This window comes from Thrips palmi, unplaced genomic scaffold (genome assembly GCF_012932325.1).
Source record: "Thrips palmi isolate BJ-2018 unplaced genomic scaffold, TpBJ-2018v1 HiC_scaffold_3, whole genome shotgun sequence".
Classification (NCBI taxonomy): domain Eukaryota; kingdom Metazoa; phylum Arthropoda; class Insecta; order Thysanoptera; family Thripidae; genus Thrips; species Thrips palmi.
Genome location: NW_023144630.1, coordinates 2,969,030 through 2,991,861, shown reverse-complemented (window position 1 = coordinate 2,991,861; position 22,832 = coordinate 2,969,030). Strand labels below are relative to the sequence as shown.

The 22,832-nt window shown below is 56.8% G+C and overlaps 1 protein-coding gene across 1 annotated transcript in view; it reads left to right on the top strand.

The window, feature by feature from the left end:
* The first annotated feature begins 6,035 nt into the window (after positions 1-6,035).
* The window catches only part of LOC117648097 (lachesin-like), a 101,822-nt gene continuing 85,025 nt past the window's right edge, over positions 6,036-22,832 (top strand). The window contains exon 1 of the mRNA XM_034390308.1: positions 6,036-6,058. The gene's annotated coding sequence lies outside the window, so the exon portion shown is untranslated. The remainder of the gene's footprint in view (positions 6,059-22,832) is intronic.

Genomic DNA, 22,832 nt, shown 5'->3' with positions numbered 1-22,832 from the left:
TTCGCACTTGCCGTCGAGCGTGGTGGGTGTATCACTTCTTTGGGAACTCGAGAAAGTGTACTTGAATCACTCTCCATGCCTGCTGTCCCTGGGATTTCGCCACCCTGGCAGGGAGATGGCCTTTTTATGGGGCGACGGCGTTGTCAGCGTGCAGACGACAAAGCCAGTGTACACACCGCACCGCCCACACCTCTGATACTTTACAGTGATACGCGGGTAATCCCCTCCCCCTTAGGCAGGTTGGTGTAACTTGCGGTCTAATTGCCCCAACTTCTCACCTGGTCTGGAGGCTCAGGGCGTCACAGCCTCCGAGGATGGGATGAAGATGATGGGGTGGGGAGCCAAGAAGCGCAGTGCACAGTGGGCCAGACGACCGGTGGACGCGGACGAGATCCCGGACGCGTTTTGAGCCCCCAAGTCGCCAAATGGGACTCGAACCGCACCTGACGCCACCAATGGATTCCTCGTTCAGAGAGCAACCCATTGGTGGGGTCAAACGCTTCGTTCGAGGCCTGTTTAGTGACTCTGGAGCTCAAAACGCGTCTAGAATTTTGGCTGCCTCCACCGGTCTTCTGGCCCACTGTGCAGCGACGCTCGCGTGGCGCTGGTGATGAAGGTGCCCCCTGGGGGTGATCCCCCCACCCCTCCCCCCGCCAACTAGCCACCGCCTTTCAAAATTCGGCCGGTAACAATCATCGCCGCGAGGATGCTGTTTCCGGGCGCCAGGTGGAGCCACTGTAAAAGCGGGGCGGCAGGGCGCGGCCGGCCTGGCCCAGCGGCCCAGCCTCCGATTTCCCTTTGAAGTGGAAACTTTGCACCGCGGCCTGCTAGTTGTCGGCCGCGGCGATGGCAGTGCGGCCCGTGTGAGAGGGAGGGGGGGGGGATGCGGCCCTGCCCAGCCATGGCCGGCTGAGCGTCGACGTTGCCGGGATGTTGGTCAGTGCATTAAATTGCGGGGCTTGAGAGCCTCTCGGAGGCCCGGGGGGTGGGGGCGACTGGGGAGGGCGCCCATCCGACCCCATCAGCTCTCGCAAAAGAGAGGGTGGGGCTGTAAAAATCCAGCTGGCCGGGGCGCGGGGGAGGGGGAGGGGTGCCCAAAGCGGCCCAAGCCAAAGGCAGCCAGCCAAAGGGGTACGGCGGCGGGTTAGTTTGGAGGAAGAGCGATCTGCGGGGGGAGGTGGCGCGGTGGAGAAGAGCCCCCTGGAGGCCGCTAGCCTGCCGCCAGCCCGCCGCTAGTCCGGGACACTCACGAGATACAACCCTTCCCTAATCGATTGCAAACGCATCACTGCCCCCCGGAGTGAAAGTGCTGTCTTTTTTTTTTTTTTTTTTTTTTTGAGCAGCCACCTCAGTTGTTTCCAGCCTCTGGCTGGGCTCCGTGGCAACCCAAAAGGCTTCCACACCACCACTGCAGGCTTGTTTTCATTCGCCACAATTTATTTTCGGCCCATCGCGCATTATGGCCGCCAGGGGAGTGCGTGTGTCTACTGGGGCAGCGGCGCGCGCCGCCTTCGAAGTGAAAAGTTGTTGCCTGGGGGGAGGATTAGCAACTTTGCTGCTGATTTCGAGAGGGATCCGACCTTGTCTGGGGCGGCTGCAAATTATTTTGCCGAGTGGGGAGGGGGAATGTAAACAGAAAACTGTTTCGCCCGCAGGATCGAAACAGTTTTCCGTCTCCCCGGTCGTTCGCCCGCGCTCATGCAAGTCATGGCTTTTTCGTTTAGTCCGTTGTCGTGGCTGTTCCGCCGGTTCGCCTCCCGGCCGAGGCCGCATCTCCTAATCTCGCCCGAAGCTCTGCCCGGCCGGCCTCTCTGCTGGCGTGTTTATGAAACAGCCGTGACAATTTTTTCGGATGTCGAGGCCTTTTCGACCGGACGCACACTGCAGTGCGTTTGGGCCGGGAACGTGCTCGATCGTCCCGTCTACTCCGCGTTGTAAATGACCTTCATCATCGTCTCTGGGGTGTGGATCGACTTTTTCTACGCACGAAATAGCTTTTTTTCGAAATATTTGTATTTGTGGTGAGTGCATGACGGGAGGACCGAGCCAGGCCGCGTCGACATGCACCCGAGCAAGGATCGGACCGACCAAAAAGGGGCAAAAACAACAACTTGAAGAAAGGGCGACAGCCTGTTGTTGTTTTTGTTGGGCGTGTGGCAGTGGCGTGGCAGTGCCGTGGTATGACGTGGGAAAAATAGTGAGCACGCGTGACAGAGCCATCCATTCCCTGACTTTCGATCCAATTTTTCAGCCAGAGACGCCGTGTCTCGCAGACGCGCCAGAAACGGCGTCCTTACGGTGGGCCCGTGACGACGGCCCTAAACGGACACCCCGTAACCGAAGTCCTCGCAGCCCTGTCGGTGAACGGCGCACTTGAACTGACGCTGGGCCAGAAGACCGTGGAGGCGTGGACAAGACTCTAGACGCGTTTTGAGCTCCAGAGTCGCTTAATAACTCTGCAACCGAACGTGTGACCCCACCAATGGACTGCTTTCCGAACGAGGAATCCATTGGTTGGGTCACACGTTCGGTTCGAGTACCATGCAGCGACCGACTCTGGAGCTCAAAACGCGTCTGGAGTTTCGGCCACCGCCGGGGCTGGTCTTCTGGTCTGGCAAATCCACTGTGCGTTTTCGAAGGGCAGACGCGGGGACACAATAGTTGGCTCCGGGCCCGACAGGTGAGCTTGGCCTCTGCCCGACCCTCGTCCGGCCGTGCCGAGGCGAGCCGAGTGGCCAGCCAGGCCTCCACAACCGCGCTGCCCGCAAAATGACTTCTCAACTCGGCCGCTGCTAAGTGCGCCACCGCAGGGCTGGCCATCGCCGCACCAGAAAGTGTCGCCAAGTTTGGCTCGTCATTGGCTGGCTCTGTGGCGGTCCCGAATTTGGGGCCGGGCTCCAAATTGGGCACTAGAGGCGAGGGGTGAAATGCGAAATGTTGAGTTGGTTTAGAGACTTGCCTCACTGCCGGAGATTTTACTGTTAATCTTAAGAGCTCGCTTAGCTTTTAAATGAAACCACAATGCCTGGCCTGAAAGAAGATTGCAAGATCAGACGGACCGCTTATCATTTCGGGGTGATTCCGTCTGTGTTTTTACTTTCGATGCATCCCCCGTGTCCGCACCTCTTCACGTATTTTCAGCCTTTGACTCACGTACAGTGCTCTAGCTGGGCCGCGCGAGCTGTGTCCGTGGAGAGCCGGAAGAAGCGATCCCGTTTGCGCGCCCCTAAGCCGGCCTAGAGTTTGATTCCGTAATTTGTTTGTGCGGTGGTAAACTAGACTGGCCAGAACTGTGTCCGGGCTCTGGCCGTGGGGCTTTGGATCGAGTCCAATAAAGTGTACTTCATGGGCGTGGTGCCGGGCCGTGCCGGGCCGAGCCGGGCCGAGCCCTACCTCCAGAAGGCGGTGGACGAGAAGGTCATGAAAGATGGACGAGCGAACCGGGCGAGGTGCTCGCGCAAGGCGGGGTGGTCTGTATGAAAACGCGGAAATGTTTTCAAATTCTCGAAATTTGTCCAATTTTCACCTGGTCTTTAATGTGTCTGCGTTCTGAGGAAACGCAACGCACGCTTAATCATCGTGGTTTATCAAATTGAGAGCCGAGAATTCAACCGATCACCCAGGTCTAAAATTTCAGACCGCCGAAATGGTCTGAAATTTCAGAACCACTTGCCGTTGATCAAATTTTTCGTAATTTTGTCTGAAATTCCATGATGTTTTTTGTAACAGTGTGGCGACGGGGAGGGCACGAAAAAGTGGGTCATTATTTGTGGGTCGGGATCCCCGCGGCGCCGACCTGAATTCTGCGACGCGCTGTGTTTGTTGGCGTGGAACTGTCCACGCATTACCCTGTGCATTAGCGACGACCTGCCGGGCCACAGGGCTGACTGAAAGGCAGTGCAGGCAACTGCGGAGTTGAATGGGGATGGGGCACCCAGGGGGGCCGTGTGGTGCCCTGGCTGGCCCTGGCTGACCCTGGCTGGCAGCACCGGATTGGAGGGGCACGGTCAGTTCATCGCGTGGATTAGACCGCAGGCAGACCGGCCACTGAATCGATTATTTTCGCCCCTAAGCCTGCACGCCACTTGCCTAATTGTTTAACTAGTCCACAGTTTCAGCTGCAGGGCGTCAGCAACGTTCCACAGTGAAATGGGAGACAGCCGTACCTTGGGTTCGATAGGGACAAAAATTGCCTTAAATCTCCATAAATTTCAGGAACGGATAATATTGTTGACAGTGTGGCGGCTGATCGTTTTGACACTCGCTGCTCCCAGGCCGCTCAGCAGGCCGCCCGGCAGGCCGTGCGGGGGAAGGGACAGATTCTCCCCGGCCTGTGTCTCAGGTGCGCTTAAGGGGCGCCCCGGCGGCCTCTGCGATTTGAAATTTTAATATCCGGCTTGGTGAACACGCGTTTGGCTGAGCCAGCGTCGCGTCGGGCAATAAGCCGAGGTGGTGGAAGAGAGAGGGGGGGAGGGGGTCTTCAGAAACGCTGGGGAATAAAACAAAGGCAAAGTGGATGGCCCTAGATTGCCTGGATTGCCTCCAGATTGCTAAACGCTCGCGCAGTGGTCGCACTCGTTAGCGCACGTTGCCGTGTCGCACGACGCGCGCTTTCGTGCTGGACTTTCGTCACGACACGCGACGCGGTTACCTTACACTGCCAGCGACTCTGGCGCTCAAAACGCGTCTAGAGTTTTGGCCGCCGCCGCCGGTCTTCTGGCGCCGGTTGAGTCGGAGTCCATAGGGCCGCGCAGGACAGAGTGAGATACCTGCTAGTCAAGGCCAGCCGCTCAACGAGACGAGCATGGGGAACGGTGACCCCAGACAGACCGCAGGGCGTGTCAGGCCGCGGCTACCTGCCCTGCTCGCCGCAACCCCCACCCCTCCCACTGGATCTGGTCCCTGCCTGGACCCAGCCGCACGCAAGACGAGGGGCGGAAGGATCAGTCCCGCTATTGAGGGGTGAAATTAACTCACGGCCCGAGGTGCAAGTGACGGGGTGGGCAGTGGCGCCAGACCGTACCCGCCAAACATCTCTCGGCCAAGCATAAACCAATTTCAGCAATTCTCCCTGTGAACGACAATTTGCACCCCAACCTCTGAAACATTACATCCATCGCACTTTCTTCGCGGTTCTCTGCTACATTTTTAATGCCGTGCGTCCACTTCTGTCAGCCAGCTGCTTAAAAAATAACAATAAAAGGCCCCTTCACAACACGACACACGCACACGCCAACACGCCGCTGACATTGTTAAATCGGCGCCGGGCACGTCGGCCGGTGGGACTCGCTGTTCAAGGCGCAACCAGGCGCCGCCCTTCCGAACTTTCTAAGTTTATGCACAGTCGTAAATTAGCGGCCACGATACCATCGCGGGCGTGTGCGAACGCTATCGCGCACGGCCCTACACTCTGAACTGACGTCGCTCCTTTCTTTATTTCACCTCGTGCCGTTACACGACGCCTGGATCAAATCAATTATATCACGCACAGTGGGGCAGACGACAGCCAAAACTCCAGACGCGTTTTGAGCTCCAGAGTGGCTAAACAGGACTCAAAACGGACGTGTGACCCCACCAATGGATTGCTCTCCGAACGAGGAATCCATTGGTGGGGTCACACGTTCGGTTCAAGTCCCGTTTAGCGACTCTGGAGCTCAAAACTTTTGCGCGCCTCCACCGGTCTTCTGGTCCACTGTGCCGCGCTCTCAGGCGGTGTCTCGTCCTCCGCACGAAACAAAACGAATGTTGGTCTGCTTTAGCGGAGTGGCGATGTGTGGCCCAATTGCAACTTCGCCGGGCTTTTCGGGCAGGCCAGTCAAAGCAAAGTTGGAGGAGGCCGGAATGGAAGTGGGTCAGCGCGGTGAGGTGGCGTCCCCGCCTAGGAATGGTGGTTTTCACCGGACCTGCCCGAGTGTGTGATGCCGTGCCTGCGTGAGTCAAGGTCCGTTTCGGGCCGTTTCAAAAGCTGTGCTGGAAGACTGCTGTTGACCGAGCTGCGTTTTCCTCTGCTCCAGGCGCTGATCGTGGGGCCCCGGCAAAGGTCGTTCCCTCCCGGCAGGTGAGTCAAAACAAGAACAACACAAACAATGGGGAGCGGCTTTCGGGGAAGTTGGGGAGAGTGCGCGCCCGCCACCGTGTGCATTCCGCTCAAAGAGTAACACCTCCCTCTCTCTCTCTCTCTCTCTCTCTCTCTCTCTCTCTCTCTCTCTCTTTCTCTCCACTTGAAGCATGTGCTGCGTTGTTTTATTCCGCAAGCATAAAGCTGTCGCAAGCCCCCTCCACAACGCGTGGCCCTCGTCACCCCCCCCCCCCCCGGTCCCTTTTTCCATTTCTCCCCGAAACGAAAAGAAACAATCCAATAAATTGGTGTGCACATGGACGGCCCCGATGGACCCCGCCCCGTTCGTTGCAGGGGCGCCACCATGGGCTGCAATAAGCGTGGTGCCGTCGGGGCGGGGTGGGGCGGGGCGGGGCGGGGCGGGGCGGCCACGCCGTGGGTGCGCACACATCACCATGACAATGGTGCAGTACGTGTTGTGTTGCGCGCGCGTGGCTTCTGCCCCGCGGATGGGTCTGGAGGCGACGTGCCGCCAGACGCTGCGCAGTGGGTCAGAAGACCGGTGGAGGCGGCCAAAACTCCAGACGCGTTTTGAGCTCCAGAGTCGCTAAACAGGGCTCGAAGCTAACGTGTGACCCCACCAATGGATTGTTCTCCGAACGAGGAATCCATTGGTGGGGTCACAAGCTCGGTTCGAGAGTCCCATGTAGCGACTCTGGAGCTCAAAACGCGTCCGTGATTTTGACCGCCTACACCGGTCTTCTGGCCCACTGTGTCGGCGCGTTCGATCTGTGAGTGGAGGGTCCGGTTTTCATACGCGAACTGTGCCAGTAAAACACGCGTCCGGAAGTCGCTGGCACTGTTTGCGCGCGTGTGCAAAGCTTCCCGAGTCATCAACGCTAGAGGCAGCGCGGGAGGCCATTTGCCCGGCTGTGCCGAGGCTGTGCCGAGTGCGGTGCGGCACAGTGGGCCAGAAGACCGGCGGAGGCGGCCAAAACTCTAGACGCGTTTTGAGCTCCAGAGTCGCTAAGCAGGACTCGAACCGAACGTGTGACCCCACCAATGGATTCCTCGTTCGGAGAGCAATCCATTGGTGGGGTCATACATTCGGTTCGAGTCCTGTTTAGCGACTCTGGAGCTCAAAACGCGTCTAGAGTTTTGGCCGCCCCCACCGGTCTTCTGACCCACTGTGTGCGGGTCGCCGGCTCGGCCTGCCTGTTGTTTATTGCGCGGGCTGACGCCTCCACTGTTTTGTGGCGTGCCTGGGGATACGAGCGGCGCATGTTGAGTGCGGTCAGCAGCGCCAAAAGAACAAAAAGGCGGGCGACACTCGTACCTGCGTGGCCGATTAAAATAAAAGCCAGACACCTGCCGCGCACCCACCGATTGCGGTGCCGAGGGCAGCGGCAAAAAAAAAAATATTCCGGGGTGGGTATTTGAACCCGGGGCTTGTAAACTCACTAATGAGGTCGGCGCCTCGTCGGCAGGTCCCGCTGTCCTCGTCGCACGCCTGGCCGGGGGTGCGGGAGCGAGCGAGAAGGCGATTCGGAACCCGCCCCGGCCCTTGCATTTTCCAATGCCTGTGCGCGTTGCGTTCCCAACCTCATTTGGCGCTTGCGTCGTGGTGCTGCTTTGTCGCTTCGCGTCGAGAAGGCCGGGACAGGCGTGCCACAGTGGGACAAAATTTTTAAAATAAAAGAAATTATTGTAAATAAAACTGGTAAAGCTTCAATGTTTTTTGTTTTTTTGTCAACGAGGAAGCTACGTTGGACGCAGTTCGTCGAATTTGGGCGCGCTACGAAGGGGATCCGCCCGGCAGTGCGATGCACCGGCCGCCGCCGCCGGGACGCGAACCCCGGCCAATTTATTCCGCTTCGGAGCGGGCCAGTGTTTCCGAGTGTTTCGTAGAACCGCGGCCTTGCTCCTTCACTTGGGAAGAATACAGCGGCGGGCTCCTTTTACAGCTAGCTCAGCCATGCCTCGCGCGAAGCTGCTTTACGCAGAGAGAGAGAGAGAGAGAGAGAGAGAGAGAGAGAGAGAGAGAGAGAGAGAGAGAGAGAGAGAGAGAGAGAGAGAGAGAGGGAGAGAGAGAGTCACGCCTTCCGTCGCTTGTCGGGATTATGGAGGATTGTTACGAGGAAACTGGGTGCTGCTGCCATCGGTGATGACTGGTGAGGAGCTCTTCCTTCCACAGCACACACACACACACACACACACACAACACACACACACACACACACCACACACACGCACGCATGCATTGGCACACCTGCGCACGCCGCCCTGATTCGGGGCTTTGTAATCGCGTTGCCAATCACACAATTGAATATGCCGCAGTCGCGGCCGCACCGTCCCCACCCTCTCCTCGATTGGGCCTGGATTAACGGGCGGAGCAGGCGTGGCAGACGCCGATATAGGTTGAAGATGTTTCGAAAAACAGGGATACGCATTTTTTTCTCTCCTTTTCGAGCTTTTTTCACGGAATGTGTACCTGTGTGAGTCACCATGAATATTTGCGTTGCATGCCCCTCCCCTCACACACACCTACACACCCACACACACACAGTGTCCTCGCGTGCCGGCCGGACCTCCGGGCCCGTTCGGTGCAGGGCGCAAAAGACCGCGAGAGCAGGAAGCGATGGTCTGGAAGAGGTGGGAGGGGGGAGGGAAGGGGTGGGGGAAATGAAAGAGAGGAACTGGGCCAACTCGGGGAGCAGCAGTTGCCATGATACAATTTGCGTTGGATGTTTTAGCACGAGAAACATTTATTTTGCGCTGCTGCCCGCCGCGCCTTGGAGCGCCTTGGTTCGGCCGGATTGGGACAACTTTATGCTCGTCGTCGTCCTCGCCGTCGTCCTCGCCGCCCTTGCTCCAGTGTCGCCTGGAGCACGACCTACAGCGACACTAACGGGACGACCCCCCCCCCCCCCTCTTTCCTACTCTCCCTACACTCATTGCTCCCTCGTTTCGTTTTTTTTCAGCCCCGCGTTCGGTTCTTGGAAAATTCTTATTTATCTTCTTATTTATTCTGAATGGGACGAAGGGACCGTTTGCGTCTCCTCTAGCCACACCATTGCCGCTGCATCTCTCTCTCTCTCCCTCGCTCCCTCCCCTTTCGATTGTGCCCCTGATAATTCCAACCCTATTACAGTGGCTTTGGAGTTAAGCCAATCTCCGAAGGCATAAATATTACTCGCCTGATCCGATACAGCGGGCCATCCCTGCGGGTCACGGCCGCCAGGCAAACGCAGGAAGGAATTCATAAAGTGGCACAAAACGCCCACCTTGGGCGGGAACCGACCCCTCCTGTTTAGCGACTCTGGAGCTCAAAACGCGTCCGGGGTTTTGGCGGCCCCCACCGGTGTTCTGCCCCACCGTGCCGCGCCCTGCCGGGGCCAAACTAGCCTCGTGCCGGAAGTGAATGATTGTTTCCCCAGCGCGCGGAATGAGTCCGAGCCGAGCGGCCAGCACACTGTGAGTCGTTCTCGTCGCGCTGTCTCTCTCGCACCTGCACGGGACGCCCCATGAGTGCGAGAGAGACAGAGCGAGGCCTTTGTTGCCGCTCATTGCGGCCCCGTTGGCACACACAGATTCGGCCTTTATTTATTTTGGGATCGCGCGCCGAGGGGTCGAAACGCGCGGCACTCTGAATAAAATACGGCGGGAACACTTTTGTGCACTGCACTGCAAACAAATTAGGCGCGATGAATGGGAGCAAGCAGGCGTCCCGGCGGACGGACGGCTGGCTCTAAGTGACAGGCGGACGGACAGACGATGCGGCCGGACAGGGGCAATTAGACGCGGGTGGACAGACGCCAAGACACAACGCGGCAGACAGACAGACGGACACCACACGCAGGACAGATACGTACAATGATACAGATGTGTCTTTCTGGATCAGAATTTTTTTCACAACGATTGCTGCACTCGATTCTTTTTCCTTGCGCCCCCCCCCAAAAAAAAACAAAAAAAACACACTCTCAGCACATGCACACACACACGCACACGCCCACACATGCGGAGGTGGGTCAGTGCGAGCGGCGGAGCAGGAAAACAAACAAGGCGACTAAAAAGTGTGCAGACAGCGGGCAGACTGGAAGAGAGGACAAAAGGGAATTGGACGCGGTCTCTGGGATTGTGTCTGCGGCTCTGGGCGGCTCCGGGCGGCGCTGGGTGGGCCGGCAGGAGACTGTTTGCTGGCGATCGGCCTGCGACCTTGGCGTCCTCGGCGTCCTTGGTGGGCCGAGCAGTTCCCGGCGCGGCACGGAACATCCCTCCCAGGACCTCCAGGACTTGTTGGCTCTCTTCCCCGACGCTCCGCAGACCCTGCACCCGACCTGGTCGTCTACCGGACGAAGCACAGAAGGACGGTGCAGGCGGAAAAAACTGTAGACGCGTTTTGAGTTCCAAGTTCGCTAACCTGGACTCCAACTGAACGTGTGACCCCATCAATGGATGGCGCTCCGAACGAGGAATCCATTGGTGGGGTCACACGTTCGGTTCGAGCCCTGTTTGGCGACAGCTCAAAACGCGCCTAGAGTTGGGGCCGCCTCTACTGGTCTTCTCGCAAATCCACAATGCCCTGTGTTTCACCAGGTACATGCGGCCTTCCGGTTTTCCTCTACTTCCGGCGGCCATCGCTGGCTGCTGCTGCGCTCTCACCTCGCCACATAATTCCACGGGTGCCGTCAACCCTTTCTTGCCGCCGACCCAGCTCAACTTGCGTGCATTCTCCCGTCTTGGTGCGGAATTTCCTCCCGGCAGTCGCTGTGCGCCACTTTTTGCTGCCTCCCCCTTCCCGTCACACACACACACCACCACACACACACACACACACACACACACACACACACACACACTGACAAAGTCACACACACACACACGCACGCCTACACACACACACACACACACACACACACATGCAAAGGCCGATACAGAAGTCGGCGTTGCCCGCCCCATTATGTCGTTTGCCTAGCACCCCGTCCCTTGACACAGTTTGCCGATGCGCGCCTGTGTGGGTGCGTCTGTGTGCACCGCATTGTGTATTTGCGCAGCAGTGTGTGTGCGCGACAGTGTGTGGGTGAGTGTTCGGTGGGAGATTTCTGCGCATGGGCCAATCGCCGTAAAGCAGGCCGTACTCACTCATCGCGGTTCGGTTCGAGTGCTGCTTAGCGACTCTGGCGCTCAACACGCGTCTAGAGTTTTGGCCGCCTCCACCGGTCTTCTGGCAAATCCACTGTGCGTCGCTCGAGAGGGCGCCTGCGAGGTAGGCCGCCGCGACACTCCACTGCGCGGCGGGCCGGCCCACCCCGCGCTTCGCAGGGGCTTGGCTCCGCCACTGTAAAACTGCGCTCGCGTTTTCATCCCCTGAGCCCACTCGCCCTCGTTTTTGTTTCGCAGCGTATCGAGGGGTAAAATGCCGTTCCGGGCGCATCTACACGGCACTGCATCCGCATGACAAACACAATTACCACGCGTGACTACGCGTGTTTACCTTGGCGCGCACTCAGACTCCTCCCCCCCCCTCTCTCTATCTGTCTCTCTCTCTCACACATGCACACACACACACACGGGGGCGTTTTCGTGAAGGACTCCGTGACTTTGCCGGAGACTGCAGCCCGTAATGCCGCAGCTATTTATTTTTATTTCCATAACCGATCGCGCGCCGCCCCGCCCTGACGGCTTTTGCACTTGACGCGCGGCGCGGCCTTGCCCGCCGGAAAGCGCATTTCTCATGCGGGCGACAATTTCCCACGCTGATGGATGTGAACAAGATGGCGCGACTTTCTTGACGGCTCACAGTGGGCCAGAAGACCGGTGAAGGTGGCCCAAATTCTAGACGCGTTTTGAGCTCCAGAGTCGCTAAATAAGCTCTAACTGAACAAGTGACCCCACCAATGAGTTGCTGTCCGAACGAGGAATCCATTGGTGGGGTGACACGTTTGGTTCGAGTCCCATTCAGCGACTCTGGAGCTCAAAACGCGTCTGGAGTTTCGGTCGCCTCCACCGGTCTTCTGGCCCACTGTGCACCACTCTGCCACGCCCACGTGCGGCGCCGCGACCTGGACCCGGAGGAGGTCTCGGGACACCGAAGGACGCTGGTGAGAGAAAAAAAAGGCCCGCGGGACGGTATTTGAACTTACGATAGTCATTCTTTTGACCTTTCGGCACGGTCCTTCCCCCAGGCCCTTTGGAACACCCTCCATCTGCGCCGCTGGCACACTGGCTCAGGTCAAAGGGTGGCACACTTTTTTCTGCTTGTCCTGCTTAGCGACTCTGCAGCTCAAAACGCGTCTAAAGCTTTGGCTGCCTCCGCCGGTCTTCTAAGCCCACTGTGTGCTCCGTGCACGGTGGCTTCGGTGCAGACGGATTGACAGTTCCCTCCACGTTGTCGCCCACCTCGGTGACCTTCGCGCTCGCTCACCGCAACGCCAGCTGCGCGACGTTTCTGCCCGAATATCCAGCAAACGCCGAGCAGGCGACAGAATCGCAGCCTCTAACGGCCCTTGATGGATGTGGGTGACGGTGGTCCAAGTGCCAAATGGCTCGTGAAGCCGAGGCCGCGCCCGCCGGGCTGGGCCCGGGCCCGCCTCTCTGCGGGGCGGCTGCAGGCTTGGCTAACCTTTAGCACCTCGGCCGGGCCTCGCACAGTGGGCAAGAAGGCCGGTTGAGGTGGTCCCAATCCTGGACGGGTTTTGTGCTTAAACAGAACCCGAACCAAACTTGTGAGCCCACAAATGGATTCCTCGTTAGAAGAGCAATCCATGGGTTCGGTTCGAGACCTGTGAAGTGACTCCGCAGCTCGAAACGCGTCTAGAGTTTTGGCCGCCTGCGCCGGCCTTCTGGCCCACTGTGCCTCGGCCGCCTATTCGCCCTGGGCTCGTCCTTCGTCCTGCTCCCTCTTGGCCCCCCATATTCCAGCCCAGCACAGACTGTGGATCTAGCGGAGCTGCCTGGGAACATGGCCACCGCTTCCAGTTCTCAAACTACCGTGCATCGCTCCGCATACCTGCCGCTCACACACACATACACACACACATACATACCAGCGCCACTTTGCAATGAAAATAATTTGCGGCCAAACCAAATGTTTGCAGCCGCGGCACATAATATTTGCCGTCGGCGTTTTTGCTCAAATGTTTGCGCGGGGAGTGCGTAGCCCGGCGGCCCCCGTACCCCGTGTGCATAGTTCCCCTTCTTTCTGTTTCGCCGTTCGGCGGGGGCCCCGGAGTCGCGGAGTCTGTCGGCGAGCGGCTAGACTTGGCTCGCTGTGTCCACGCACAGTGGGCCAGAAGACCGGCGGAGGCGGCCAAAACTCTAAACTCGTTTTGAGCTCCAGAGTCGCTAAACAGCACTCGACCCGAACGTGCTACCCCATCAATGGATTGCTGTCCGAACGAGGAGTCCATTGGTGGGGTCACTCGTTCGGTTCGAGTGCCGTGTTGCGACTCTGGAGCTCAAAACGCGTCTAGAGTTTCGGCCGCCTCCACCTGTCTTCTGGCCCACTGCGCACCACCACGCCGGTAACTGCGCGGTCTCGCCGTCGTCGCGACGCTTCCTCGTGCAAATTGCCGGCGACTCTTAATGGGGATTTTAATTCGGCACTCTGTTTTGTGAATAAACGAGCACCAATTTCGGAATAATGGACCGGCGCGACTGTGGAGCACTGCCAGCGGGGAGCTCTGCTCAGTCACTGCAGGGATTCGCGTGGGTTGCCGCTCGGCGGGGACTCGCTTGGGTTGCCACTCGGCGAAAATCGAGAGGCCTGTGTCCTCCCGTCCAGACATAACCGCATCCAGCATCACGGGCTCAAAGGTTTCGCCGGAAACGAGGGAACAGGTGGGAAGCGATGCGTGCAAGCGACGCAGTGCCCACAAGCCCCGTGTGTTGCTTTGTCCTGACCGCACCGTGCCGGCGTGGTGCCAGCCCTGTGGCTTGCCCGCTCTCTCGCTCGCACTCGCGCTGCTCCGGGCCGCGTGCGACAGAGAGCCTCTGCCTTCTTTTGTCTTCTTTTATTCTACGCAGGCTGCTGCAGTTGCGCTGCGGTCGGCAGAATCTCCGTGGCGCGTTGTTGTTCTGGCCGGTCGGCCGCGCGCTGAAACCTCTACGAAGAAAATCTTGGTTTGCATTGTGAGGCCAACGATGAATTACTCTGTTTCACGGCGAGAATTTCGGCATAATACGAAGCGTTTCTTCAAATGGGAAGCATGTCTTCAAACCTTCAGTCCCTTCGAACCTGTGAGGCCTTGTATGAAGCAGTTGAGTTGCACGTTTTTCGGTGGTTGGCGCTGGATTCAACTTTTTCACCTTCTAAAAACCGACCTGGCAGCTCGTTCACCCATTTAATGCACCCGAATGGGCTTGTTTATACAGTAATCGCTTTGATTTTTTTATTCACATCCTGTATCCAAAACCCGCTTCGGTTAACTGTAACACAGCCCAAAAAGATTCCTGTTTTTGCTTTCGGCAGACAGCTTTCAGGCAAGGCCGTGTGCTTCCACTTGATCGCCCCCTCTGTCTCCTTATTGACGGACCTGCCCTTGACTGGCCGCTCCTGGAAGCCTCACCCTAGTACCACCAGGGCCCCCAAGGCCACCTCTAGCGCCACGAGAGCCACCTCCAGAACCGCCCTCCGGGCCAACTCCAGGTCCGTCCCCAAAAACCACCTCGAGGGCTACCTCCAGCACCACCTCCAGGAGGTGCGAAAAGCAGTGGCGCCATCGGCACGACGAGGCCTGACGGATGCGCGGTTATTTCGACGCGGATACTGGAAATGGTCTTCGCTGGGCCGCATAATAGAGGCCCGAATGAATGGCCCTGCCGAGAACCGAGCCGCGACGACGCCAAAAATGGAGCAGTTTATTTTGCGCCAGCGGGTTGCCTGCCTGCCTCCATTGTGTGTTTACTCGGGCGATTGCGGCGAGTGGCAGCCCTGAGGAGGTGGGGCACCAGTGCAGACGCATGCCCGCCCGATCGCTGTATTAATGGGCGGGGAAACAAATTTGAAGCTCGCGAAATGAATTTATGCGAGCGTGTTCATTTCTGTGGCTTCGAACCGGAACGCGTGGTCGTCACTCTGAGCGGCTCTGCTGAAAATACGCTGTGGCATCTGCCGCCGAAAAAATGGGGTGCCATTCTGAATGGCCGCCTCCATCTGGGGGATCATCATCTGCGAGATGAATAAAGGGGGAGCTCGCTGTAATTTCTTCTTAACGTTGCTCCTTTTTTTTCTGAAATATCGAAAAGATTTTTTTGGTGCCGCGCTGTCCCCGTTCTATCGTCCGATAATTTATGTAAGCTCCACAGGCTCCTTTGCTCCAGTCTGTTCTGCTCAGTGCATTCTGGAAAATAAATCTCTGCCATGTCCGTCCCAGTGTGTGTGCTGTGAATGTGTTCATGTGTGTGTTTGGAAGTATGTGTGTGGGTGGGTGTGTGTGGTCGGACTCTCCGTAACTCATACGCTAACACACGCACACATGCCATTGCGTTTTGTTGATGATATCACGGCAACCATGAGCTGACAATGGGAAAGCGAACCTTCTGCAAAGGTAATCTAGTTCCGTAACAACCACCAAAACTCTCCTGTGAAACCAATTTGAAGTGTAGGAAAAGCTGAGCCCTGGCGCGCGCAACAGCCACACAGCGGCCCATACATCCGCTGATTATTAAATTAAATTTGGAGCCGTGAATCGCTTTATCGACAGGGCTCGTAATTAGCAGTGGCGTGGGCAAAGTCGCACTTGCTGATTGGGCCACACTGTAAACAATGGAGCGTTTCGACATTTTTCGTTGAAAAGGGTAGAAAATTCCGCGATGAAGTGTTATGAAAAAAAAGGAAGAATACAGCGCTGGTCGAGGGGAAGTCCGGTAGAGTTTTGCTGTCGCTAAACGAGTTTTTGAAACAGTCACGGATTGGGTGTCTTAATGGAAAAAGAGGGGGAAACCAGCAGTCGGAGAGCGCGTCGGGGTGTGCCTTCTCCGAGTTTTAAACTGCAGTATTTCAGCACTGCGGCTAGGAAGCCTTTTCCCCTGTCTCGTCAAGAAAGCTAACTGCCTCTTATAATTGCCGCGACAAACGCCTTAATTGGAACGAAGTGCGTTGCAGAGCGTCGCGAGCGCCGTCTGTCTGAAGCCCTGCCTAAGGCGACCGCTTATGGACCTTCGAGCCGGGGGACTTAACGTGGAAAATGGCCCAAGCTCAATAGCCGCAGAGCGCCACTGTTTCTTAACTTTGGGTCTGGCGGTACCAACCCGATTGCAAACAGAGGGGAATCTGTACCGACGTGCGCAGGGGAGCGCAGTGAAGGCCCCAAACCCACGGCGGGATGACTGTGCAGAGCAAACCGTTTTTACAAAAATTGGCAGCTTGGGGCTCACAAAAATTGGGGCTCACAGACATCAGCTTGATGCTTTCAACTAAAATATCTGACGTTTTATATTTTCAATCTCGTAGAAATTGATGGTTGATTCAAAACCTTTTTGCTCACGAAGCTGATTGGGTCAACCTGGATGCGGCCGGACACACGACACCCCGCGAGCCCTCCCACAACAAAGACTCACTAATTGATTGAACTGGCGGTCCAGTGTTCCCATATTGTGCGCCCCAAATAGATGAACTAAACAGTCCATTTAATAGCCTGGCTTTTACGACTGTACCTCCAACAGGCGCTTGTTTATGGGGCCATGCATAATGATGGAAAATAATCGCCCACTAAATAAGAGCCAACGCTGCCCCACCCAACGGGCCGAAGCCGGCAAGGGCTGCGCGAATTAGGGACGAATCCCTCGAGCACTGTTGACATAAACGTAATAATAATGTAAGCGGCGGGGATTTTGTTTACCTCTGACCACGTGTCGGTGTGTCGCACCTCTTGCGACCCGGAGAAGTGCTTCCCTACGGGGCCTCCACGAACACCTGCCCACCTGCCCCAGGCGGCCCCAACCAAAGTCTGCTACTCTGGAGGGAATCACGATCCTGTTGACCACGAGTGGCTAAGCTCGCGGTCTGTTTTCCCCTGCGTTAAGTGCATTGTTATGAGGGGTCGGCGACAGGCACGCCCCAGGCGTCTCGAAGGAACAATGGCGGTGGTATCGTTATCTCGACTGTGAATTCCAGTTTGGAAAGCAGTTTCCGCAAAAAGTTTGGGTAGTTGCCACGAAGCCGGGAAAGAATGCACAAGGAGGAAAGTCGGCTCAGTCGGACAAAAAGCCCCGACGCGGTGGGGGTGCACACCAAAGGGTAAATTGATGTGGGACTTGCGAGAAAAAAAGCTGACGAAGAAAGCCACTGTTGCCCATTTTAATTGGCGTCTAACAGAAAAACAGCCGGCATCGACTTTGTTTTAAGCCATATTCTTTGTGCCTGTTTTTTACTGTGGGGCCTGCTTGAGACCGCGGACTCGAGACTTGGTGGCGCGTTTATCTCGAAGCCACACGCGGCTGTTTCATATTTGAGCAGGATTCCCTTGGATCGGACGTTAGCGGGATACAGACTTGCAAAGCCTTTCTTCTCGGATCGGCCCAAAGGCACGCAAAGTCCTCCGCCAAGTCCTCCTCGACGCGCGAGCGCGCTAGTGGCCATTTCGCCGAGTTTATACAAGCCTAATGCAGTCTGAGGCAGCAAGGCAACCCCCTTCACTGCGGGCAGGAGGGCGTTCAGATCTCACTCTCAACCTTAACATCAATGGTCATCTCGGAATCCACGCAGATGACCACGCGGCACACATATATCACAAGTGGTTCATTCAAATCCTCCCAGCTTTTGAACAAAATTCACGATTTTGAATCGAGAACACGACGACGAAGTCAAGTACCACGAACGATTTAAACGTGCCGCGCCTCTGCCAGTGTGAAATAAACTTGTCGTTATTGAATTTGGGCCAAGGCAAGGTACAAGTCCGCGAGTCGGTAGCCCCGGGCGGTCGGCGCGGTGCGGTGCGGTTCCCCCAACGTGCGCGGAAATGGAATTAAAAGTAGGCCCGCTTTCGCTTTCGGCCGCAAGAGGGGGCTGGCGGCGCGTGGCGCGGCGAGGGCCTTGCCTCCTTGCCACCAGGCCGATGTCCCCGGAGACCGCCACGGCCGCCGGGGGGCGCTGCCTGGCTGCCTCGCTGCCTCAGGGTTTGGCTCCGCGATGCGCGACGCCCAGGAGACTGAATTTTAAGGAGGTTCACGCGCCGTCCGGGCCGTCCGGGCCGTCCGTGACCGCCAGGTCAAGGGGCGTCGGGGGGCAGCGTTCGCCCTCAAGGACAAGCACGCCGTGGCCAAGGCCGGCCCGTTAGCACTCACGAAAGTGAAACCAATTATTGCTGCCTTTGCGCGCGGTCCGCGCGGACCTCAATTAATTTTAGTCGCTCACTTTTTCCCCCTCCGCCCTTCCCCTGGGGGTGGCTCACTCGCTGGCAGTTCCGCGCACCGTGTTTGGGGGGTGTTGTGATGGTAGTTTGTGTGCGGTGGCCCCAGCGGTTTTTTTGCACCCGTACGCTTTTATTTGTCACCCCCTCTCTGTTTGGAATTAAATAACCTTGAACTGGGCTGATTGCATCTTTGAAGTGGTTGTACCTTTCCTGCGCTGCGGGTTTACACTGTAGGGAATGGCTCTGCGGCAGTGCCGCTTCCTCGGCACCGCAATGAGCGCCTTGCCCCGCCCACGTCTGGGAAGCACTTCTGGAGCAACCTCGCCGCACTGTCCTTCGGTCTCTCTCCCACACGCGCGCTCTACCCTCGCGCGTGGCTCTCTCTTTCTCTCACACGCTGCTAATTGCACGCAACGCGATAATGGCAATTGGGCCGGCTGTTGCCAGACATCATTGTGCGCATTGTTGGCACAACTCCCTGCGAATACTGGGCGCGATCTGTCGCCTTTTTGAAAGCGTTATTCACAGTCCTTCGAGCCGGGCGCTCGGCTTTGAAAAGCGGCTGCCTTTTGCACCAGCAGCCCGCGAGTTGGTTCAGGGAGGGAGGTTTCGTTCTCGCCCAGAGAGAAACGGACTGCCGGCTGCATATTCCATGATTGGAGTGCACCCACTTGAGCCACACTTTGTTTGAGGCCAAAGGGGCGCCACAAACAGGGCCCCATCAGCGCTATCCACGCCTGGCCGGCCGGCCACGTCACAAAGGCCTGCCGAGCTAAACACCGCTCGGATCAGCCAACATGCGGACAGCGATTCCCAGCCTTCAACCGCAGCTTTTTCCGGGCTCCCTTTCTTTGATGACGTGAGTAACAACCGGGCCATGATTGCGTTGGCTTAACCGCACTCTCAGTCTGTGCGTGACTAATCATTCTCAAATACTATCAAGTTAGTTCGCAATGGAACTCAAAATGGTATTAAGCAATTGTAAAGTGTCCATGAACTTGTTCTCATGAATTAATGCGCTGAATGGATGTCCTGAAGTCAAACTGGACCAAGCGGACCGAGTGCTCCATCCAACGGGGCAACGGGTTGGTGGGTGCCCAAGTCGTTTTGCGGGGCAACTGTCACCGCACTGGAACCCGTCACTCAATTACGGTGCCGTGTGTCTGCCCGAGAATGGCGAGCTAACGAACGCCGCTTTCAGGCTCTGGTCCGTTTGCCGGCGATCGAACCCAATCGGGGACCGGCTTGCGTGAGCCTGGCTGGCCTTGCCGGCCCGGTCCACGCATTTGCAAGCCAAACCAGCCACCCATTCACAGGAAGTGGGTGAAGCAGCACGAAGCGTTTTCCGACGAGCTTGGCTGACGAGCCTCTCTACTTTCGGTTTGTGACAGAATTCTCGGAAGCCTGACGCTTGTCGAGCCACACTCTTTCATCTTGCCTCGCGTGGCTGAGGCAAACAGATGCACGTGCTCTTTCAAAGCCAGAAACAGTCTACTAGCTCATTCTTCCAGGAACTAACCCTTGCATTACCCTGTAAGAAAAGTGTTTTTCATTTCAGCAGGAGGGAGCACTGTTGCATTAAGTGAACTGCATCCGTGCATTTCTTGAATTCAATTCTCTGGTGATTTTCTGGCTCGCCATAAATGTGTGCGTGCTTGTGTGTGTGGGTGCTCGTTGGTGTGCATGTGATGGCCGGATTGAGAGATTGTGCCGTATAGGAAGCCACAAGCAGTGACTCCCAATCCCAGGGTGGCGCCCCCCGCCCCACCATTTAAATTATTCACGTATGCCGATTCGCAGTGTACACGCTCACCACATTTCACGGGCAGCCATCAGCGCATGTCGCGCGGCCCACTTGATGAAGCAGCCAATCCCAGCGAGTTTTGGCTCCAACTTGATGCGGCCAAAAAGAAGAAAAACATTTGCGGGTCGCGTCTTGTGAGTAGGTGCTTTGGAGCTACCACAAACCGTGGTTTGTATAACCGGACTCAACCACGTTACAATAAAAAAAATGAATCTTCTGATTTGGAAACGATCGAAATATAATCCTCAAAAGAATGCTCAAAGACTTATCTTTGTACATTTGCACATGCGCTAAGCAGTTAATAACCCCCCTTTTGCGACTCTCTTTTGAGTCCGTAATGGGCGAAGAGTGTGAGGCAAGTTCGATGTGTGGTCCCAGCCCAGTCCCGCCGACCCTGCCACTTTGATGTCTCTGTCGTAACCCGGGCGCAGTAAACACTCGCATTTACAAGTGTGTTTGTGTGAGCACCATTAGGCGGAGTGTGCGATTCCAGGGGAAATGTGTCAGCCCGCCCTCGGCACGCCCATAAACTCGGAACATTTTGGAACGCCAATTTGCAAATGTGACAGTTACCATACTTGTGCAAAACTGACTTTTCTTTGTCTACTGTTTTTGCTCCAAGTCACGTATAATACTGAAACTATCCAACAATATACGTCTGTGTGGGTAAGAGAGCGACGTTTTAAATATTTTGACACGGTGGACATGTATGTCTATGGGCTCGGGCTTTTTGATTAAGCTCTCACTAACACGAACTGCACTTAAACACACACACGCACACACACTCCCGCAAACGCGCACACCTACACTGGGCATGCTGCCATGGCGGTCTGCACAAAAAGTGAGCCTCGTGACCATTATTTTAATGTGGAGCACTTCTTCGTGCCATTCGATGGCAGCTCATTGCTCTGCGAGTCCCCGCAGGGCCCCGCGGGGGGCTCTCAACGTGAAACCCCACTAATGATGCGAGGTGGATTATTGGTCGTCGCATTCACCACGTGCTGCTCATCTTTTTCTTCTTCTTCTTCTTCTTCTTCTTCTTCTTCTTCTTCTTCTTCTTCTTCTTCCAGCTCTTTTCCCCCCGTTCCCGCTGCGTCATGCTCTGTCTGCTGCTCTTCGCCACTTGAAAACAATTACGCTCGCCAACTCCAATTAGTCGAGCCGCGTGCATGCCGTCTTTGCTGCACCTGCGCTCTCCGTCTGTCCGCGGAATTGTGCGGTTGAGAGTAGGAAAAAAAATGATTTCAGATCCGGAGCGTCCTCTGGGAAAAAGTCAAAATGTGAGAAAACTTGAAAGAGTAAGCCTGGAGTTTGTGGCCGGTAACCGTGTTGGTCCTACGCTCGCTCTGTGCCTTCTGCCTGCAGTTAGGCCCTTTTATCCGGCGAGGCCCGAGCCAAGAGCGAGGGGAGGGGACTGGAGGGGACCGGAGAGGACCGGAGGGGATGGGCCACGGTTTGGCCGCCTCCCCATAGCGCGCTCAATGTTCCGGAAGAGGCAGGCCGCAGCCCTCCCGCCCCACCACTGGCCTTGTCCGAGCCCTGCCCCCTCCCCGCCCCCTTCCCCGGGGAATCGATGCATTCCCGAAGCCTGCGGTGGTACCTACTCGGCCTTTGTAACTATCCGCAAACTCAGAGTCGTCTCGTCACGCTGACCGAGCCACCGTATCGGCTCGTGTTGGTACACCGTGTTCCTGCCCTGGCCGGTCCGGTGGTCGCCCGTGGTAAACTCTCTCTATCTCCTTGCGGGCCCCGGTGAACTTGTTCATGAGGCCCGAGAAAGTCCTCGGGTGTTTCACGATTCGCCGTTCGAGGTAATGATCGTGTTGATGCCCCCGAGAGCCTCATCGTGGCACACTGCTGGCGGGGCGTTGCAGCCTTGCGCTGTGGTACTGCAGCCACGAGCGACTGCCTGTCTGTTTTCCTACTTTGCCGCAAGCGTCCGACCCGTTTCCCTAACTCAGCTGAAATTTTAAGCACATTTTGGCTTGAGTTCCCAATGTCACCGTCAACATCAAAGCTTTTCCACTGGCTAATTTTTTAGACGTTCACTAATCTTTTTTTTGTGTGGCTGCAGTGGCCTGCCAACGCCCTGACGATGGTGGGGTTGTTGACGGTCTCCAGAGCGCGCTGCGAGTCAAGTCCAGTCTTGGCCGCACTTTGGCCTTTTCGATGGCGCTGTTAATGAAATCTAAATGTTTAGTCGCTCGATTGACGCAGAGAGACTCAGCCGGCAATTTGGGGTGCAAAGAAAGTAGAGATTCGCTGGCGCGGCTGGCCCGGAGCAGTCGAGACTCATTCTGGCGGAGGGGTGGGGGCGCCAGACCGGCGTGCCTGCTGCGAGTCTGTTCTTCGTTGCTGCCGCTGAGCGCACGTAACACAGAGTTATAACATTCGTGCCCCCGAGTCCCGCTCTAGTCGTGTTTGTTTACAACTGGCGAGTTCTTTTCAGTAACCTGGAAAGGCCAACCGGATACTCTGCACCACCACTTTAAAAAAACCTGAACAGCCTTTCGGAATAAAATGCTCAAGCTTTTTTTAGGTCCCCCAAAATACTTTACAACTTACGAAGTGATCGTGCCTGGCAGGGTGAGGCTGATCGTCTCATGTAGGTCTGCAC